At 34.2% G+C, this 20,855-nt stretch overlaps 1 long non-coding RNA gene across 1 annotated transcript; it reads right to left on the bottom strand.

The window, feature by feature from the left end:
* Window positions 1-686: 686 nt before the first annotated feature.
* Window positions 687-20,267, bottom strand: LOC122292705. Its single transcript, XR_006236993.1, has 3 exons — window positions 20,041-20,267; window positions 5,728-5,799; window positions 687-1,080 (listed from the first exon to the last, which is right to left on the bottom strand). It is a non-coding gene; the product is annotated as an uncharacterized LOC122292705 (long non-coding RNA).
* Window positions 20,268-20,855: the final 588 nt, after the last annotated feature.

Here is a 20,855-nt window from a genome sequence, read left to right as displayed (position 1 = left end):
TAAAAACGCTGCAATATCTCAATTGCAGCGTTTTTTAGTTCCTTGCACATTCGACACTATAATCCTTTCTTTTTTGATCAATTGCAACGATATCATAAAAACGTTGCAATTGATATCAATTGCAACGTTTTTTTTCCGTTGCAAATTAAATTGCAACACGTTGGAAATGAATTATGAAATTCGTATTAGAAACGCTACTTTTGAGCAATTCCAACGACATTAATCCTTGCAAAAGCTCAAAATAGCGCTGCAAATACCCCATATCAGAAGCAACGCTTGCCTCCTTCGTTGTATTTAATATTTTTTACAAGGACTAAAATCGTTGCAAAAGATCAAAAAGCGTTGCAAATATCCCATATCAAAAGCAATGCTTGCTTCATTCGTTGTATTTAATACTTTTTGCAAGGACTAAAATCGCTGCAAAAGATCAAAAAATGCTGTAAATACCCCACATAAGAAGCAACGCTTGCTTCTTTTGTTGCATTTTAATCTTTTTTCCAAGGACTAAAATCGCTGGAATAGATTAATTGCGACGAGTTTTGAACGATTTGCAACAATTAAAAATCGCTGGAAATACCCAATTACAAAATTAAAAAAAAAATACTACTGAAATTGTAGTAGTTTTTTTACACTTAAATATAATCTGCAAGACATTCATACATTCATCCAAATCCACTTGCACACTATTTCAACTAACAACTGTCCATTCCTTACAAGTCAAATGGAACTCTTACATGAATCATATGTTCAGTACATTTAGTATACAACAAACAAAAAAATGATCAGTACATATTTCTGCAGCATAAACATCAAGTCGAGCCTAAGTGCACTTTATCACTTTCAACTAAAGTAATTGCTCCCATATTCAAGAAAAGATGCTAGGCAGTAATAGGGTCTATGCTCTTGGCAATGGTGAGTGGAATATAGCTTCAAGATCACTGTAACTAGTTGCAATATCAGCAACTCTCTAAATATATTTCAATAGATTATGATAGAGAGACAAAAAATAGAAACAAAGGCATACCTGTATATGAGTTTTCTGGAAAGACACAACACCAACAAATTAGTAGAACAAAAAACCTGGAAAGATAAGAGCATGAAGTTATACAGACGGGAAAGCCTTATTGTAGGTGAAGAATGCATTGAAACCTACTTTCCATAGTAGTTGTAACACATCAGCATCAATCTAATTTATTGATCTCAAAGTAGAATTCCATTCAAGTAAAGTACAACTTTTTAATAAAACCTCTTTTTCATAAAATTCTGGAAAACATGTGTATTGTTAATATTAGAAGCTTATCAATAACTATCCAAACCAAAACTTCTGTGCAAATTTACAAACAATTTACTTAGATATTTATTTAGGTCTCCGCTGCTTTCAAACTACACTTTTATGATTGAGGTAGAGATAATTATCCATAGGACTTGCAGCCACAAATCTAAATATATATAGATTAAGCAAAATTAGAAATGATAATAATTTATGGGTAGACATAGCATAAACACAGGAGGAGATAATTCTTGATAAACCATAAAATTCTAATGAAATCCTTAGTTGTTATCTTAGTTATTAGCTTGAGTAGAAGGTAAACAAATATATACTGATCTCTACTAGTTTAACACATAAAAATGGAGGCCTAAACATAATCAAAAAGTGATTCAACCTTAGGAAGAATTATTGTTAAAACTATAGCAGAACTTTTTTGTAGAAACTTTTGGCATGGAACAGTTAGCTGTTTTCAGTTACAAAACTTCTTTTATTTCTTTTACCTCCATATGATGTCCATGTCGTGCTCGAGTACTAGGATGCATGATCTTTGAACTTTTTTGTTAAGTTCTCTTAGTATGAAAAAAATAAAAAATAAAAATTCTTACAAACTTAAACTTGTATTCACATACACTGCCAATATACAATCTTTTTTGCCCAAATACTTGGTCCAAATTTTGATGCAGTGTCGTGGTTTTGGTTAGAAAACATGTAGAAATCTGATCCATATATAGACAATCAGATGCAAGCAAATAGGACAACAGTAAGCTACCAATCACGTCCAACATCCCTAGAAGATTTTGTGGGTACTTTACATCTTAAATCTTGGGACTAAGCTTTTGCTTTTGAACATAAGGAAGTTGACAAACAGGTTCCAGACTGAGATACTACCATAGTAACACTAGCATGTTGATCTTTTTTTGTTTATGTTGTGTGTGTGTGTGTGTGTGTGTGTGTGTGTGTGTATTTATCTTTTTTCACACAGTTGACATTTCCTTCACAATAGTCGAGCAAAAGCCTTAATCTCAAATCTTGTAAAATAACACAATAGAATGAGAAAAAAAAAATAATGTGACCAACTTAATTTCTTTATGCAAGTAATTGAACATGATTTAGATAAATATTGAGTAATAATGCTGGGGACATCTACAAATCCCAAACTACTTACAACAAAGAAGATTGAACAACAAAAGGTTGTAAGCCACACACTTACCCTTATTGTATGGCCCAGAGAATTCCAAGTTAGAAAAAAATAACATAGGTTAATAAGTTGGACTAATAGACAAGGCATAAACATGCACAAATTAAGTACATAAAGTCTAGATGATTAGAATAAAATAATGACAAACAGACAAATGAAATTAGAATATGAACTTAAATCAGTTTTCATCATTATATAAGTTATATATATATATATATGAGTATACATTGCCTAACTATATCTAATACCGAGGAGTCCTTCTCTTTGCTCTGTGAGAGTGATAGAGTGAGGTGAGAGTTTCTTTGTACTTTGGTGCAAATTCATAATCTTCCATTAAATGGTATGAACCAGGAGGTTGGTGGGCAAGTTGGAGCCATCATTGGAAAGGTGCTGAAAGTTTATGTGGATGAGGAAGGTTGGGGATGGGGCAGGTGTCTGAGAGTTCAGATTGAAGCATTGTGGACTTATACAAACCATTGGTTCGAGGCAAGAGGATTACAGTAGGGGGGAAGTCTACTTGGGTTGATTTTAAGTATGAGAGGCTGCAATCCTTTTGTTTCAAATGTGGTGTTCTGAAACACATGGGGAGGAGCTGCTCTGGGCAATCTAATGATATCAAGCTTCAATATGGACCTTGGCTAAGAGCTCAACCAATGAATTCTACTATTTTTGATGCCAAGAGATATGGTGTTTAGATGAGGCTACAATAATCTTGCCTTAAAGTTGGGAGTGTTTGTACTTTACATATACAAACCTTTTTCACAATCAGCACAACTAATTAGAAGCAAAATCAACACAACCTCATCGTTGTTATTAGACTTGTTAAACCCAAAATTTCAACTTTTGTGTAATTATATATTTACACATGGATTTTGATGATAATAAATGAATTCAAAGAATAAAGAAGTCTCAACCTCAAGTTGTCTACACAATGGAGTCAAGCACATCAAAAAAATAAGCATGAGCAAGAAGGGAACAAATTCACATTAAAATTATAGAGTAATGTTGTAAATATCTTCAAAATTCGAAATTAGGATTAATGCTCAAAATTAATATTTTATCATAAAGTATTAAAATACATTTTTCACATGTGCATGAATATTTTTGAAAATTAAATTTGAAAATTTTGAAAGATGATTGACTGTCATCTTTTACATGTGCATGCCTTGATTAAAGGGTTGAACTTTGAAAATATTAAAGATGATTGATTGTCATCTTTCACATGTGCATGTTTTATTTGAATATTTTCAAAAGTGATTGATACTTTTTTGGACTTATACAAAAGGTAGATGATTTTGTTTGAAAAATTTGAAAAGTAAAGTGTGCTCATTTTGTCATATGCAAAAAGTAAAAGATTAGGTTTGAATTTTTTGAAAAGGAAAGTGTGCTCATTTTGTCATATGTCAAAAGTAAAAGATTAGGTTTGATTTTTTTTAAAAGTGAATGATGTTGTCTTTGACAATTGAAAAAGAAGAACCTTTTATTTGAATTTTTTGAAAAAGTGAATGATGTTGTTTTTGACATGTGAATCTTTTTAAATTTGAATATGAAGTCTCATATGCCTATAAATAGATCATTTGAGAGCTTCACATTCACAACACCAAGAGCATACAACATTCATTCAAAACTTTCATTCTCTCTTCTCTAAGCATTGAACATTAATCATTGTTCATTTTGAGAGATATAGTTTGCGCTGTATTGTTTTTATTTCACTCATTGAGGAGTGTTTTCTGATAACCTAGCCACTATCAGCTTTTGTATCAGAAAAAGGGTGTGTATCAATGTTTTGAATACCGTAACGGATGGCGTACCGGTCAAGGCACTGGAACGAAATATTTCGGTACCGGTACCGTTTCGTGTACCGTTTCGGGATAGTCGATATATAAATAAATTATATATATAAATATATATATAAATTATATTTCAAAATAATAATCTATATATGAATAAATTATACATGAATACACATGTATATATAAATTATAAATAGTCTAATATGAATTGGGATAAAAAATAAGATTATAACTTAAAAAAATGAAAAAAAAAAAACATGAAGGCCGAATTACCGAAATACCGGCCGGTACAAGCCGAAATACAGGCCGATACGGCTGGTATTTCAGCTGGTACGAAACAGGTACCTTACCTGTACCGGCCTGGTGACCGGTACGGTACGGTACCAAAAACACTGGTGTGTATAACCCTTGTGCGTGTAGAAAGTATTCTACATGGGGAATAGTTGAATCACCACGTGAAAGGTGATTGCAAGTGTAGAGGGTGTTCTACACGGATCCTTTGTAGTGGTGTTGTTCAAAGGTGTAATAGGTTTCTATCTCCACCTGAAGGAGGTTGAATAGTGAATTTGGGAATCCTCAAGGGGTAGCTTGAGGCGATGACGTAGGCAGTGGGGCCGAATCTCGTTAACATATTGAGTTTGCTTCTCTCTTACCCTTACTCTTTATATTTATTGTTATTTTATATTTTGTTTATATTTTATATTATATATTTGATTTAACTTGTTATTTTTTTTAAATACAACTCAATTTACCCCCCTCTTGTGTTAGTCATCTGGGCAACAAGACTCATAGAATAAGCAAAATCAATATAAATGAAGAGCTACACGTTTCCTCAAATTTCTGGATTCTTTTTTACAATTTTCTTTAATTTAATCTAAAAATCTTTTGGATGCCAAAAAAATTCTATTTATAAAAATAGAAATCATATGTGCATTGCATGCCTAGTTTTCTGTGGGAAAACAAATAAAAGATCAAAAATAGCTTTCACAAAAGATGCAAAACAACACCTTATAGAAATCTTATCCAAACAACTTCCTGGAGCCATTAATCTACATGCACCTACCTTTTTCTAAACGGAAAAAAGAAACATATAACACATTAACTAATCATGTTCAGCCTACTTTCACTAAACTCAATATAAACGCAAAACTGGACTCACAAAACTGGCCCAGATAACCCTATTGGATAAAAGGTAATCTCCATACAACTTCCAAATATATCACAATACCATTCAACTCCTAAATTCTAGTAGCTATAAAATATCTCCAGAAAAACATAATTAAGTACATAAAGTCCAGATGATTTACGATCCACTTCGCCCATTATTGTAAAAACTTGGAAGGTTTTTTATATTCTACAAACTGCCATCTAAAGACAGTAAAATATTTCAAAAAAACTCAAAACTTAAAAGGACCCACAATTATTAGAACCAGAGAGAGAGAGAGAGAGAGAGAGAGAGAGAATACCTCAACAGTCCAAAAGAAGAAATCCAGAGGTGTTCTTGATGCCAATCACTATCAAATGGACTGGATGATCACCTTTAATAAACCACCAGTCATGAGATGGAGAAAGGAACATTCTTTAATTAATTGGCACAACTTATATTGCATTCTTTTTAATTTTCTTTTTCTTCTGCATCTCTTGATGTTATGTTATAATGTTCCAAAGAGAAATTTTCTATCATACACTACTGGAAAACATTACTGTAAACCCACAGGTTATATTTGGCCAAACACTTTTCACCTAAAACCAACTAGGGAAAATCAACTACAAAACACTTTCCTTACCTACTCTTCACTTAGGGAAAATCAACAACAAAGCACAACCTCAACCCATTTAACTTCTCTCCATACTTAGCACTAAGCCAAAACTTTAAAACTACTCAAATTAAAAGCATTTATGATCAATTTATGAACATGACTAATAGCATGATTGCTGTCCAATAAAGGCCATTAAGTTTTCTACATGAAAGATATATAAAGATGGAGTGGTAGGTTAAAAATGTACAAATGATAGGAAATTACTTAGAAGTCCAAGGGAACAATGACCAATAAGCAAAATCTTGAATTTTCACCACAAATGGCATTTGACAGCTTTTTAGTAACTTGTTGGAACCTCAATTAAATGAAGAGCTAAAGTTCACAAGATGGATGGTTTTTGTCCCTTGTTTTTAATAGTTTTCATACAAACAAATATCTTTGGTTGAGCAAAATGGGGATGAATGGACTGCTTGAAGCCCCAAAACATAGTGCATAAATAATTTTCTGCACTAGCATGAACAACTAGCAGTTTTAGTACATTCATGCTCTTAAACATCCCTCATTTAACTACAATCTCAACTACATAAACCAATCATGTTCAGCCTGCATGCAGGAATAGTCTCCAGCATCCATGAAGGCATTCGAGAGTGTACCTAATGTTATAACTTTTTCATCATAAACAACTGAATCTAAGGTTGGAATCCATTAAGAACATTAAGTTAATGTGTTAATTTAACTTCGTCACATGGCAATGTTAAAGTAGAAGTTAAATTAATAGGAAAAAACATAACATCAGTTGAAATTTTGATAGTATGCACTTGCTTATGTTGAGGGGTCTGTGTTCACCTTATTTTTTTCAATTTTAGATAAGCAACTCTCTAAAACTGAGAATGAATATGTATATATATATATATATATAAGTATATGAGCTCATTGCATTTGGTTACATGCATGCATTATTGTTGTTTTCAGTAGCTTAATTATAAATTATCCTAGAGGATTATTAGCTTTAATTACTTGGTAAAATGTGAAACAATAAATTGATCTTTGTTGAGGGAAGGGCCACACGCATACAAATTAATTAGATTGCATGTGGTACTGAATGTTTAGTAATAATCATCATTCTATCTACCTCCTCAACATTTTCCAATTTAATATTGAGACATGTTCTGATATACATCAGTTTGGTGCTTGGAGACAGAGTTCAGGATAGTTGGGCATTTCTCAATTATGTATCTTTATGAAGATTTTCTTTGGCAAAAAGCGTTAAAGTTGATTGAGGTTGTTGTTGTTGTAAATCTTATTCGAAACTGGAGATCAGGGAGTCCATTAAGGGGCCCTCAAATTGGGAAGTGGAGGGGTGCTTTTCAAAAATAAAAAATAATTACTGTAACAAAGATGTAGGTGAGGATGCATAAAACATGTCAAGAAAGGAGTAAAGACAGCTATTAGCAGAATATAGGGGTTTTTTTACAAAAAAAATCAGATTCAGTTTTTTTTTTTTTTTTTCCTTCCCGTGTTTGAGAAAAATGAGTTTTTAGGTTGTCATTACCATCCCTTTCCATTATTCCTATATCATGTCAAGGTGCAGCACTATAATGGACATGTATGGATCACAAACTCTTCAGATGTGTACCTAGAAAACTAACATAAGCGCATAGGAAAGCAAGGAACACAGTTTGAAAGTGGTTCAACTAGAATAGGGAGTCTTTTCTCCTTTGAACACATAAGCTCACATTATACATACACAAACACATAGGCAATTTATGCATAAATTGAAAGAGCAAACCACCCCTGTTTCTACTTGACCTAAACGGTTTCATTAAGAACATTTTCTATCTGTCCAAAATAGAGTAAACATATTCTATTTGTCCAAAACAGAGTATCTTATCGAGTGGAGGGGACGATGGGATGGAGGCGAGTTGGATAACCCACTAATATAGGAAAAGGGTTTGCTTGTTGTCGAATGGCAGATTTGGGAATGTCGAAAGTCGCACTTTTTGAACTGGAACTAGCAGAAATGGGAGTCATGCACGACGATGAGTGGATTTTGATTCCATGGTCGCCAAATCGATGGAGTAGCTCCATTGTTATTGATGGATTTCGGTGGAAGAGACAGCTGCGTAGAGAGAAAATTAATGGAGGAGAAGAAGTTGGGGAAGAAAATGTTCGGGATTTGGGGGTGTATGAGAGCAAAGCGATGAGGAGGGGGGAAATGTGATTTTAGGGCATTTTGGCGCTCTTTCTTTAAAAATGTAATTGCAGCGAAAACACCCGTCGTTACAAAACTTTTTTCTTTTTCCAGCAGTTTTGTCTGCTGCAATTTAAGTTAAAATCGCATGTAATTATTTTGCAGCGAAGTTTTTCGTTGCAATAAGTAAAAATCATTGCAAAATTGAAAAAAGAAAACTGTTGTTGTAAAAGCCTGCAACGTACCCCAAAAACGCTAGAATTGATAATCAATTGCAGTGATTTTATTTCCAACAAAATTAAAATCGCTACAAAAAGTCAAATTCTTTGTAGTGAAAATTTATTCATCTCAGATAATATTGTGATCAGCTCATCTCATATCCATAAATCTATATATTTAGCAGTTCTACGACTAGTAATTGGACTCAACGATTAACAAATGGTAATAATAGATATAGAATTATAAGTTGATCAGTAAGTTTTCCCATGCATTAATGTGCAATAGATCATTGCAAAGCACACTCACACACACGAATTATTGATGCCTTCATCGTGACGCAGTGGCCAATAGTTAATCACATGATCCTTGTTTCACAATTTGATGGTGGTTGTAATTAATTGTATATGGCGTTCACCCATTCTTTAATAAATAAATATAATGTAGAAAAAAGTGAGGCACGGATCTTATGTATAGTTTGACATTAATGTGGTCTACTTGAAAGGAACTTTGGGGAGAAGTTTCATTATAAAATCAATAAATTGTGAAGCACAAGCTCTTAAGCTCTCTTTCTACTATGTTATAGTCGATAAAGGGAGAAGGAGAAGTTGAGGAAAAAGAAACTAGAGAGAGAAGGCCAAGTAGAAGTCCCTCCACCCTTGTTGTTCCTATCAACTTTTGAGTAATGATATACACACAATACATTTTCACAACATATTTCATAACAATGTGTTATAAGATGAGGTTATTTTTGTAAAATAATGTTACTTTTATAAGATATTTTATAAAAATACTCCATTTAACACATTGTTATGAAATATATTGTGAAAAATGTGATATGTAAATCATTTCCTAAGTTTAATTATTGTAGTGCACTGTCAAATCTTACCCTAACAGTTTACCTGTTAGTTTTTATCTTGACAGTTAAACTGTTGAGGACAAAACTGATAGTGAGTCCCACATTAATTAAAGGGAAAGCGTCATTGATAAGAAAAGTGTGAAAGTTGACGGAGGAAAAAACATAAGGAAAGAGATAAACACGTAATATATACTTTTCAAAATACTTTACATGACAATTATATTTTAAAATGAGGGATATTTTTGTAAAATACTTCAAAAAATTAACAACACTTTATAAAAATACCTGTTATAAACTATCTTGAATTGTATGATCACATTTATCTAGTCGTCAAGTGCATAGTGCTAGCATAGTGCCTGCATAGTACTACATAGTAACTGGCATAGTAAATGGCCGACATCGCACAGTGTGCATAGTGCCAGCATAGTACTGCATAGTAACTGGCATAGTAAATGGCCGATATCGCACAATGCGCATAGTGCCAGCATAGTACTGCATAGTAACTGGCATAGTAAATGGCCGACATCGCACAGTGCATAGTGCTAGCATAGTAATGCATAGTAACTGGCATAGTACATATGCACAGTACCAGCATAGTACTGCATAGTAATTGGCATAGTTCCCTTTGTACGCCTATATATATCGTTGAATTCTTTAAGAAATTCATAAGTTTCATAACTTCTCTAAGTTCAATCTCTCTCTCTCTCTCTTTCCTTTCGATAGTTTCATAACACGTTATCAGCACGAAAGTTCTGACGATCTTGAAGCTAATAGTCCTCTACTTCAAGTAAGTTTTTCAATATATTTTTATATTCTTGATTTATATATGTAAAAAATGTCAAATCTTACAAAATTGAAATTCGTTGCTCTTGACATTTCTGGGAAAAATGATTTATCTTGGATCTTTGATGCTGAGATCCATCTGGATGCGATGAACCTAGGAGATACAATTAAAGAAGGAAATCAAGGGTCCCTGCAGGACCGTGCTAAGGCAATGATTTTCCTTCAGCACCATCTTCATGAAGAATTAAAAACTGAGTATCTAACGGTGAAAGATCCACTTATTTTGTAGAATGATTTAAGGGAGAGATATGAACACCAGAAAACTGTAATCCTCCCAAAAGCTCGTCATGATTGGATGCACCTGAGGTTGCAAGACTTCAAGAGTGTTAGTGAGTATAACTCTGCACTCTTTAAAATTAGCTCGCTATTGAAATTATGTGGTGAAAAAGTCACTGATGATGACTTGTTAGAGAAGACATATACTACTTTTCATGCCTCGAATGTGCTCCTGCAGCAGCAGTATCGAGAGCGAAAGTTCAAAAAATATTCTGAACTTATATCTTGTCTTCTATTAGCTGAGCAAAATAATGAGTTTTTATTAAGAAATCACCAGTCACGTCCTACTGGTTCTATATCATTCCCTGAAGTGAATGGTACTATATTTACATCATTCCCAGAAGCGAATGGTGCATCTTTTCAGAGAAAACGAGGGCGTGGACGTGGTAGGAAAAACTATGGAAGTGGAGGTCCTAGAAGTGACCACACTAAAAGGGACAATAATAGATATACACCGTACCACCAGAAGTGGTTCAACTCAGAGAAGGGCAAAGGTCCCCAAAATAAATTTTTAAAGAAAGATGAAGATGGATGCCATAGATGTGGTATGACTGGACATTGGGCTCGTATCTGTCGTACAGATAAGCATTTGGTTGACTTATATCAATCTTCTATAAAAGAAAAAACAAAGAAATTTGAAACAAATTTTACTGAACCATCATATGCTTTAGATTCTATAGATAGAGAAGATATTACAAGTCTTGATGTTTCTGATTTCTTTGAAGATTCTAGTGGTAGAGTTGATCTTGAAAGTGTTCCTTTTTAATTAATGTATTACATTTATCTTATTATAAAATATTTTTATATTCTGCAATGTTTTGTAGTAATGAAAGTTTTATTTATTCTTTTATACTTGTTATAAATTATTGATGATATGATTTATCTGAGAATGGAAATGGAGCATCCCTGAAGGATCGCCCTAAATCAATAATTTTATTGAGTATCTCATATGAGTGATACTTGTACCAAAAGCTCATTATGATTTATGCACCTGAAGTTGCATAATTGAAATTGTGGAAAGAATATATATTTGAATGAACGTCTCGAATGTGCTCCTGAAGTAGCAATATCGAGTATGCTCCTGAAGTAACAATATAAAATGTAAACGTTCACAATATATTATAAATTTGTATCGGGTCTTTCAGTGACTGAACAAAATAATGAGCTTTTAATAAGAATCATTATTCACGTCTTACTAGATCTACATCATTCCCTGAAGTGAATAATAATGAATTTATATCATTCTATTCCCTGAAGTGAAAAGAATAATGCGTTTCATTCAAAGAAACTAAGAGATTGGACGTGATAATGAATATCTTTTCGGGCCAGAAGCTCGTATTGGAAAAGCTGTAAGCTTTCTCTTTGAGATGATATTATACAAATTATTGAATCAAATATTATGATGCATCAAAAGGTGATATGATTCAAAATATTTATATCTTTTCATGGTTATCTTGATCATCCAAAATCAATTACGATAAGTCGAATGATTTTCATATGGACGTCCATAAAAGAACCAGAAGATTCTTCTACTATAAAGTTTTACCACCAGAAATGAAAAGAAAAATTTGCTTGAAGCAAATAAGATGAAATTATTCGACGTTATCTTCATTATCATATGTGAACCAGAAGTTCAGATGATAATTAAATTTTGGATACAATAAGATAAAAATGTCTCATATTCTAGCTGCTAAAATCCCAGCGAGGATTGAAGTCCCTGTAGGACAATTAAGAAATTCAGCAGTCTAAAGACATGTATAAAGGCATGTGAGACTTATCGATACAAAAGATAGAGTATCTCAAAAGAGAAAGACACAAATAATTTGGTGCTCCTGAAGAGGCCATACCCACAAAACAAGTAATAAAGTCCATCCAAATTATCTGTATAAAATTCTCCTATATAAACTCTTGAAGAGTACTTCCTGAAGAGATTTTTCATGAAAATGTCTTCCCTTGAAGAGGGATAGGTACCTGAAAATAACGAGATCTCGATACATTTCATGAATAATGGAGAAATTATGGATAGAAATAAAATCGTTGTCGACAACGTATTTCCATATGAGATGACAATTGACATTACCAGAAGTAATGGAAAAAGTGAATCAAGAACCGTCGAAAAATACGACGTAAAATATTGGCCAAATTTGAAAGAAACAATTCCTGTAGAATTGATTCACTAGTAAAATATGATGCATCGGGACTTATAGTCCAAACACCTAAAGAGATGATGCTTGTTGAATGTCAGTGGGTATTTATGGAAAGGAAATAAAAATGTGATATATAAATCACGAGTCAGTTTCTCAATTCCTGCAGAATTGATATCACTAAGTAAAATGTGATAAATATGGACTTGAAGTCCAAACACCTAAAGATGTGATTTTTATTAAATATCAGTGGATATTTATATACATGATATAAAAAGTCTGAAACTTTTAATATGAAAATGTGATATAGAAATCACAAGTTAGTTTCTCGAAGAAACAATATTGATATGATTTTAAAATGGTTGAAATCATATTGAGATTTTTATTAGCTTGAAAGTTACCGAGAGTTTGGATATGCATGATTAACTGCATATTTATATGGATCATTGGATCATGATATATATATGAAAATCCCTGAAGGATAGAAAATGTCTGAAGTTTCTAATATGAATACATCTGGAAATATGTATTCTATCAAGTTTCAAAGATCCTTATATGATCTAAAGCAATCCAAACGCAAATGAAAACAATCTATTATTGCAGTTTATATATATGATTTAAATGTCATTGAAACTCCAGAAGAGCTCATAAAAACTGCACATATTTGAAATATAAATCTGAAACCCTTGCGGCTTCAAGGGGAAGATGGATGATGTTATTAGTCATGAAATACCATCTTTTAATACAATTAATATTTCAGATTCATATTATGGGTTTGATATGAAGTGTGTATTATTAAAGAAGAAATGAAAGGGAGCACACAGAACATCTACCAAAAGATAGAAACACAAATATGAATATTTGTGAAATATTATTTTATTATCTTGAAGCAAGAATTACAGAAATTTAAGGCACTTTGCCTCATTCTTCAAATGCTCTTGTTCTTCAAGAATCTGCATCGCATCCCTATCTAAAGCGGTGGGCAATCGAAAAGAAGATTTAAGCAAGGATTTTAAATTCCTATTCTCTTGCTTTATTGATTCTATCTTCATGTTGGACTCCAAAAGAAGTCGCTGAAGTATAGCAATATTCTCGTGGAGATTGTCAACTCCACAAGTTCTAGATTGCAATCGCTGAGAAAATGTGACAATGGATGATGAGTATCGGGTACCGAGACTCACAAGCTCATAGATAGCTTCATTATCTCACTTATGAGTCAGATCATTACATTGCATGATAGCACCTGTGGTAGAAGCAGGAACAGCTGATGAACGAGGTGCAGAGTACCTCATATATTGGCTATGAGAAGATCACTGAGCCATTGCAGAGTAAAAATGTAGAAAGAGATTGCAGAGTAAAAATGAAGTATGATTACAGAAAAATGAAGAAGATGAGATGCGAATGAAGATAAGCTGAATATATCTTTTATAGAGAAAATTATGATACAACATCTCTCGTGAAGCAAGAGAAAAGAGATGAAATATAGCTTCATAGCTCTGCGGCGCCTGACAGTTGAGGCGCCTGACAGCACGCATGACAGCACGCCTGACAGCTGTAGCCCCTGACAGCACGCCTGACACCTACAGAAGAGTTGAAAATCTGCGGTGCTTGTCTGATCTTAAAAGGCTGGCCACCGTTTTTATTAAAAATGAGGTTAGCGGTTTAATGTTGATGAATTCTCCACTAACTGTGTTATTTACAAGAACTCTAGAAGAGTACAACTCCAGAAGAGTAGTGATGAGCAGAAAGATCCAGTTGTGATTATTTTATCAACATGGATCAAGTCCACAGTTAGTTGGATGTACAGATGCGAGTTATCTTTCAGATACACACAAGAAGATCATTGCAATTCATGAGAAGAAAGTTGAAATTGATATCAAGAAGGTACGGTCAAGTAAAAATCTGGAAGATTTATTCGCTAAAGCACTACCAACTGCAACGTTTAAGAAGATTATGCAGAACATTGGAATACGCAGGTTTGAAGACCTGTTATCATGCATTTTTCAGGGGAAGTAATGCCTTGAAGACTTGCGCTGATTGTACTCTTTTTCCTTCGCTAAGGTTTTATCCCACTGGGTTTTCCTTTGCAAGGTTTTAATGAGGCAATCTTAAAGCACTCGGCGATACACATGAATACTGTACTCTTTTTCCTTCGCCATTGGTTTTTTCCTACAGGGTGTTTCCTTGGCAAGGTTTTAACGAGGCATATTCTTTAAATATGGTCATCCAAAGGGGAAGTGTTATAAACTATCTTGAATTGTATGACCACATTTATCTAGTCGTCAAGTGCATAGTGCTAGCATAGTGCCTGCATAGTACTACATAGTAACTGGCATAGTAAATGGCCGACATCGCACAGTGTGCATAGTGCCAGCATAGTACTACATAGTAACTGGCATAGTAAATGGCCGACATCGCACAGTGCATAGTGCTAGCATAGTACTGCATAGTAACTGGCATAGTACATATGCACAGTACCAGCATAGTACTGCATAGTAATTGACATAGTTCCCTTTGTACGCCTATATATATCGTTGAATTCTTTAATAAATTCATAAGTTTCATAACTTCTCTGAGTTCTATCTCTCTCTCTCTCTCTCCTTTCGATAGTTTCATAACAATACCTTTATTTTAAAACATAATTGTAAAATGTGTTATGAAAAATACTATGGGGGACATCATTACTCAAAACACAAAGGAAGCTGGGCTACAACAGAGAAAAGAGAGAGACTTTGACTGCCAGATTTAGCTTCTTTATCTTCTTTTCCTTCCTACATTCTCCCTGTAACTGTAATTGAGAGTCTCCCTGTAATTGAGAGTCTGGGAGCTTGAGAGATTGATGTCCTAAACTTTATTTATTCTGAATTTCACACCCAAACTTGTATATGTAGACCTTAGTATCGAACAACGTTTGCATTTTAGAAGTTATTATCCTAGATAGATGCTAACTAGGGGAATTTTCTAGGGCATTTTGTTTGATGTGCTAGCTTGCTCTATATATATGCTACCTAATATATATATATATATATATATACACATATATGCAAAAAAGTAATGACCAGATGATTGCAGTCCAGGGGAACTAGATAATCGGAGTAATGTGCAAGTAAGTAAATAAAAAATATTCAAAATACTCACAAATTATCAATTGAATTAGTTGCGGCTGTTCTTCATATTAGATGAACAATAATATATAAAAAATATTTAAGAATTATAAGAAGAGAACAAAAAAGCAAGAGAAGAGAGTGACTCTTAGGTTCTGAAACTCAAGATCTTGCCTTTTAACAATATCAAGCCCTCCTTATATAGGTAAAAAGCATTTTACTAGTATAATAATTATTGGGATGAATAATAATGAACAGTAATTTTGACTTTTTTTAACTATTCATTTGACGAGAGAAAAGCCATTGAAAGTAGGATAAAGTAGTGAGAATCTTTAACTTTGCAGTAGCTGGAATTACAGAACCAGCAGCGAGAATCATGGCAAAGTTAGAGATTCCTGCTGCTTTACCCCTGCTTTTAGTAGCTTTTCTCTGGTCAAATAAATAGTAAAAAGTCAAAATTATTATTCATCACTGTTCATCCCAAAAATTATTGTACTATTAAGCCACCTATATAAGAAGGGCTTGACTTTGTTGAAAGGTAAATTCTTAGGAACTTTAAAACCTAAGAGTCATTATTTTTTCCTGATTTCTTGTTTTCCACTTGTAATTCTTAAATATTTTTCATGTATTGTTGTTCATTTTATATGAAAAACAACCACAACTATTTCAATTGATAATTTGTGAGTATTTTAAATATTTATTTATTTTCTTACTTGCATATTACCCCGATCATTCGGTCACTTACTTTTTTGCAATATTTTACATTTTATTGTTACTTTACCTTATGTTTATAGCATTAATGTTTCTTACATATATATATATATATATATATATATATATATGAATAATGTTAGGGACAAGCTATAAATGTACAAGTCTTGCGCAAGCCTTTTATAAAAAGATAGGCCTTACAAAAAAAATTCATACTTTTTTTATGATGGTTCCATTTTTTTTTTATAAAAGGTTTACACGAGACTTGTACATTTTAAACTCGTATATATCATTATATACATATATATCAATCATATGACTATCAGTGTCCCTACTCGGACATGATATATATACTTGTGTGTGTGAAAGAACATGGTATTTTGATTGCAACATGAGGTAACTAATTTAAGATTCTTAGATTAATTTAGTAAACAATTAAATATTGCATTAACAAATTAATAAGATGGATTAATACTGAGAAAGTCTTATTTCCCATTAATATATACATTGAGTATTTTATTAATTAATTTGAAACAAGTCATCATGTACGCCAGCTAGAGACAGAGACAAGTAGTGCGTTACTATTTGCAAGTAGTAGTACTAGACCCAAATAGTGCTAGTAATTGTGCAAAGGAAAAATATAGTTACAAGCACAATTATACATTAATCTGTGTACTAATGTGATGTGATTGGTCAAAAAGTAGATTTTATTGAAAACAGTATTAATTTAAATTTTAATTATGGATGAATTAGTATTGATACACAGATTAGTACACAATTGTGCTTGTATATAGCAAAACTCTTGTGCAATTGAGAGTAGTCGTGGTAGTAGGACAACCTCCTTGAATTTGAAACATCGATCTGGAAACCACATGCAATACTCCATGCCATAGTGTTGCACCTCTGTTCTGTCCAAAATCACACAAAACAATATTTAAGTGGTTTAGCAAATTGCATACGTCCACTGGACCCTCTTTTACTGAATTTGTACGAGATTACAAAAAACTCTACAAATTCTCTCTCACGTCCTCTCTTTCTCTCTGATATTTGCTCATACACTTCCACACAATTGAGCTTTCCTATTTATATAAGAGAGCACATTCAATCTCTGAAGAATTTAATGCGGCAATTTAGTGCAGATTGTGGGGCGTCATTTGTTGCAGAAACTGTGGGTGGGTGGCGCCTGATACTCCAAAATAGAAAACGATGCTGAGTTTGCAGAGGATTGGTTTCACACTTAGGGTGGTTTGACAATCACCCCTTCCATCCAAGTATGCCACACCAGGCTGCTTACAAACTGATTCATTCTTCAAATGAATGCACCTCATTCTTTGACATGAGAGACTTACTCTTTCGAATACGCTCCATTTTCCATTTGAATTTAGAATATTTAGACACAAAATTTCAAAATTTTAACCTTATGGATGAGTTCAGAATGATCCGAATATTTGGAAAGCACTACTTGATCGTTAAAATTGGACTCCAAATGACTTAGATCAAGCCCAAAATGGATCTGGAAAATGAACGGTCTTGATCGTCTGGCGCATGTGATGCACGCGTGGCAGCAGTGCGACTGGGGGCGCGTGGGCGCGTGTAGGACATGAGCAGATTCCTTCTAGGGCGCGTGGGGGGGCGTGAGGGCGTGGACTTCACGCGTCTTCCTCCTTTTGGGTGCGTGGGGGTGCTTGTCTGCGCGTGGAGCTTGAGGTTCAATCGTCTTCAACCTCCAGATACGCGTCTGGCGCGTGTATGCACGCTCCAATTTTCTAGGGGCGAGTGTGAGCTCCTCCGATCTCCGTTTTCAATTCCGTTTGCGGCAACGGATTCGTCTCAACGCGAGGAACACCCTGAAGTTGTCAAAAGTTGATTTTGATCAACTTGATTTCTAGACAGTGCGAACCAAAACTTTGATACCAATTGTACATTGCTGAGCACCATCAGGTGCATTGGAGTGTATTCGATAGAGTAAGTCTCTCATGTCAAAGAATGAGGTGCGTTCATTTGAAAAATAAATCAGTTTGCAAGTAGTCTGGTATGGCATACTTGGGTGAATGGGGTGATTGTTGAACCACCCTAAGTGTGAAACCAACCCCTTGCAAACTCAGCACCGTTCTCTATTTTGAAGTATTAGGCACCGCCCATCCACAATTTCTGCAGCAAATGACGCCCCAAAATCTGCAGCAAAGTTGCTGCACCAAATTCCTCAAAGATTGAATGTGCTCTCTCCTATAAATAGGAGAGCTCAGTTGTGTAGAAGTGTGTGAACAAATATCAGAGAGAAAGAGATGATGTGAGAGAGAATTTGTAGAGTTTTTTGTAATCTCATACAAACTCACACTCAGAAGCGAACTCTTCTTCTTGGATGATTTTCTCTTCAACAATCATCTCCTATTTATAGGAGAGGTTAAGCTTCTCCCTCTACAGAACATAACATAGTGGAGGGACACATATCATAGCTGGAGATGATAAATACTTTCCAATGCACATGGATGGTTCTCAACACATAGGTGGATATCAACATATGGGTGAACCTCAATAATCACCCCCTCCGCCCAAGTGTGTCATACTAGAATATTACATGTTGCATCCTTCCAAACTAATCTTTTCCTTCTCATACAATAGTATCCTAGTATGATACATTTGGATAGAGGGGGTGATTGTTAAGATCCACCCATGTGTTGATGTCCACCTATGTGTTGAAAACCACCCATGTGCATTGGAAAGCATTTAGCATCTCCAGTTATGGTAAGTGTCCATCCACTACGTTATGTTTTGTGGAGAGAGGAGCTCAACCTCTCCTATAAATAGGAGACGATAGCTGAAGCAAAGATCATTCAACAGAGAAGTTCTAAGTATGAGTTTTTAGTGCCATTTGAGAGATAGAGAGTTGTTTTGAGAGAGTGTTTGTAATCTTATACAAACACATTGAATAGCAAGTTTTCGTTCCAGTGGACATAGGCAAATTGTCGAACCACTTATATACTGTCTCTATCTATTTTGTGTTTGATTTCTGGGTAGCTCTAGGCACAACAGATGGTGCTTGCTTACTTCTTTCTATTCAGCGCATCAATACGTACGCAGTTGCATTTCCTACATACAGAGCTTAAATTTCTCCAAAACTTTGCTCATACTCTTAATATATTGAGAAATGATATTTCCAGTCGTGGTTGTGCAAGCGTTACACAGTCTCTTTAAAAAAAGTGAAGGACCCACATGAAAAAAAAAATTAATTTTTTTAATCGTGAACCCCACTCTTTTTCAAAACCATTACATGGTGTTTGCACACTTTACGACTGTATATAATATTGTTCTAATATATTATATAGCAAGTCAAAAGAAATGCCCCTACAAGGCTACAACTTGAGACACTAAGAACGGAGGAGTACTGAGTTCGAGACTTTAGGCCCAACATATGATTTTGAGAGCTCTGTTTGCTCATGTGTTGGATGGTAAAAGAGAAAAAGCAGCACCCGGCCATTATATATAGAAACAATTTGGAATTTTAACATTCACAAACTTGGACAACGAAGTTATATATTATATGCAGATCATAACTCTGAAAACACCTAGAAAAGAAGAAACATGTTCCTTGCAATTAACTATTTAATTTACAAGAATATATATGACACAGAGCAGGAAAAGCATTGAAACTATATTATACGATTGATGACTTACCCGGGGGAAACGTCCAGCTTGAAACAAGAACAAACTGCATTAATGAAGAGCAGAGCTTGATCTGATCACAGTGATCATGAAATGGGGTCATGGAAAATCGATCTAAGCGAGTTTGAGCTACAAATGAAGAAGAAAAGGAATGACAGGCGAGGAGAGTTAATGAATGTTCATGCATAAGAAAATCTTCTATATATATATAGTTGGGAGCCGCGGGTTAGTTTGGATTGACCGGTAGTTTCGTGATCTGTATATAAATGTGGCTTGGGGAAGACTAGGGGCTGAACTAAAAATGTGCGACCAACCAAAAAGATCAAGGATTCGTTAGACACACCGACCTTTCTCTTGCACACCTGCTTATCAGCGGGACCGGGAGTTGGATATGTTAATATTCAGAGGACAGTCCCTTTTTGGTAAAGTTTTACACCCTCCAATACTCACTCGACATGTCAAGGTTTTATCTTCTTTACTAAAAACTAAGCCACGCATTATAAGTTGTTAGTTTCTAAAACCCTAAAATATAAACCATAAATTCTAAAATCACCAAATATTCCACCCTAATTACTCTAAATCATTTTTTACTATTTTCAGTCACCTCTCTTCCCGAATGGCGTAGTACGGTTCATGACCAGTACCCAAGGGCCACATGTGGTGGGAACTTGGCCCACTCACCACACATGAGGTGGTCAAGGACAGCCATAGGATGTGGGCCATTTAGGATGGCCGGCCAACTCCTCTCCATTTTTTAATAAATAACTAAATATTAAAAAGATATTGTACAAATTCATTATTTAAATGTTTTTAAAGTGGGAGGCTAG

The sequence above is a fragment of the Carya illinoinensis genome, chromosome 13 (assembly GCF_018687715.1).
Source record: "Carya illinoinensis cultivar Pawnee chromosome 13, C.illinoinensisPawnee_v1, whole genome shotgun sequence".
Taxonomy (NCBI): Eukaryota; Viridiplantae; Streptophyta; class Magnoliopsida; order Fagales; family Juglandaceae; genus Carya; species Carya illinoinensis.
This window is presented reverse-complemented; position numbering and strand designations above follow the sequence as displayed.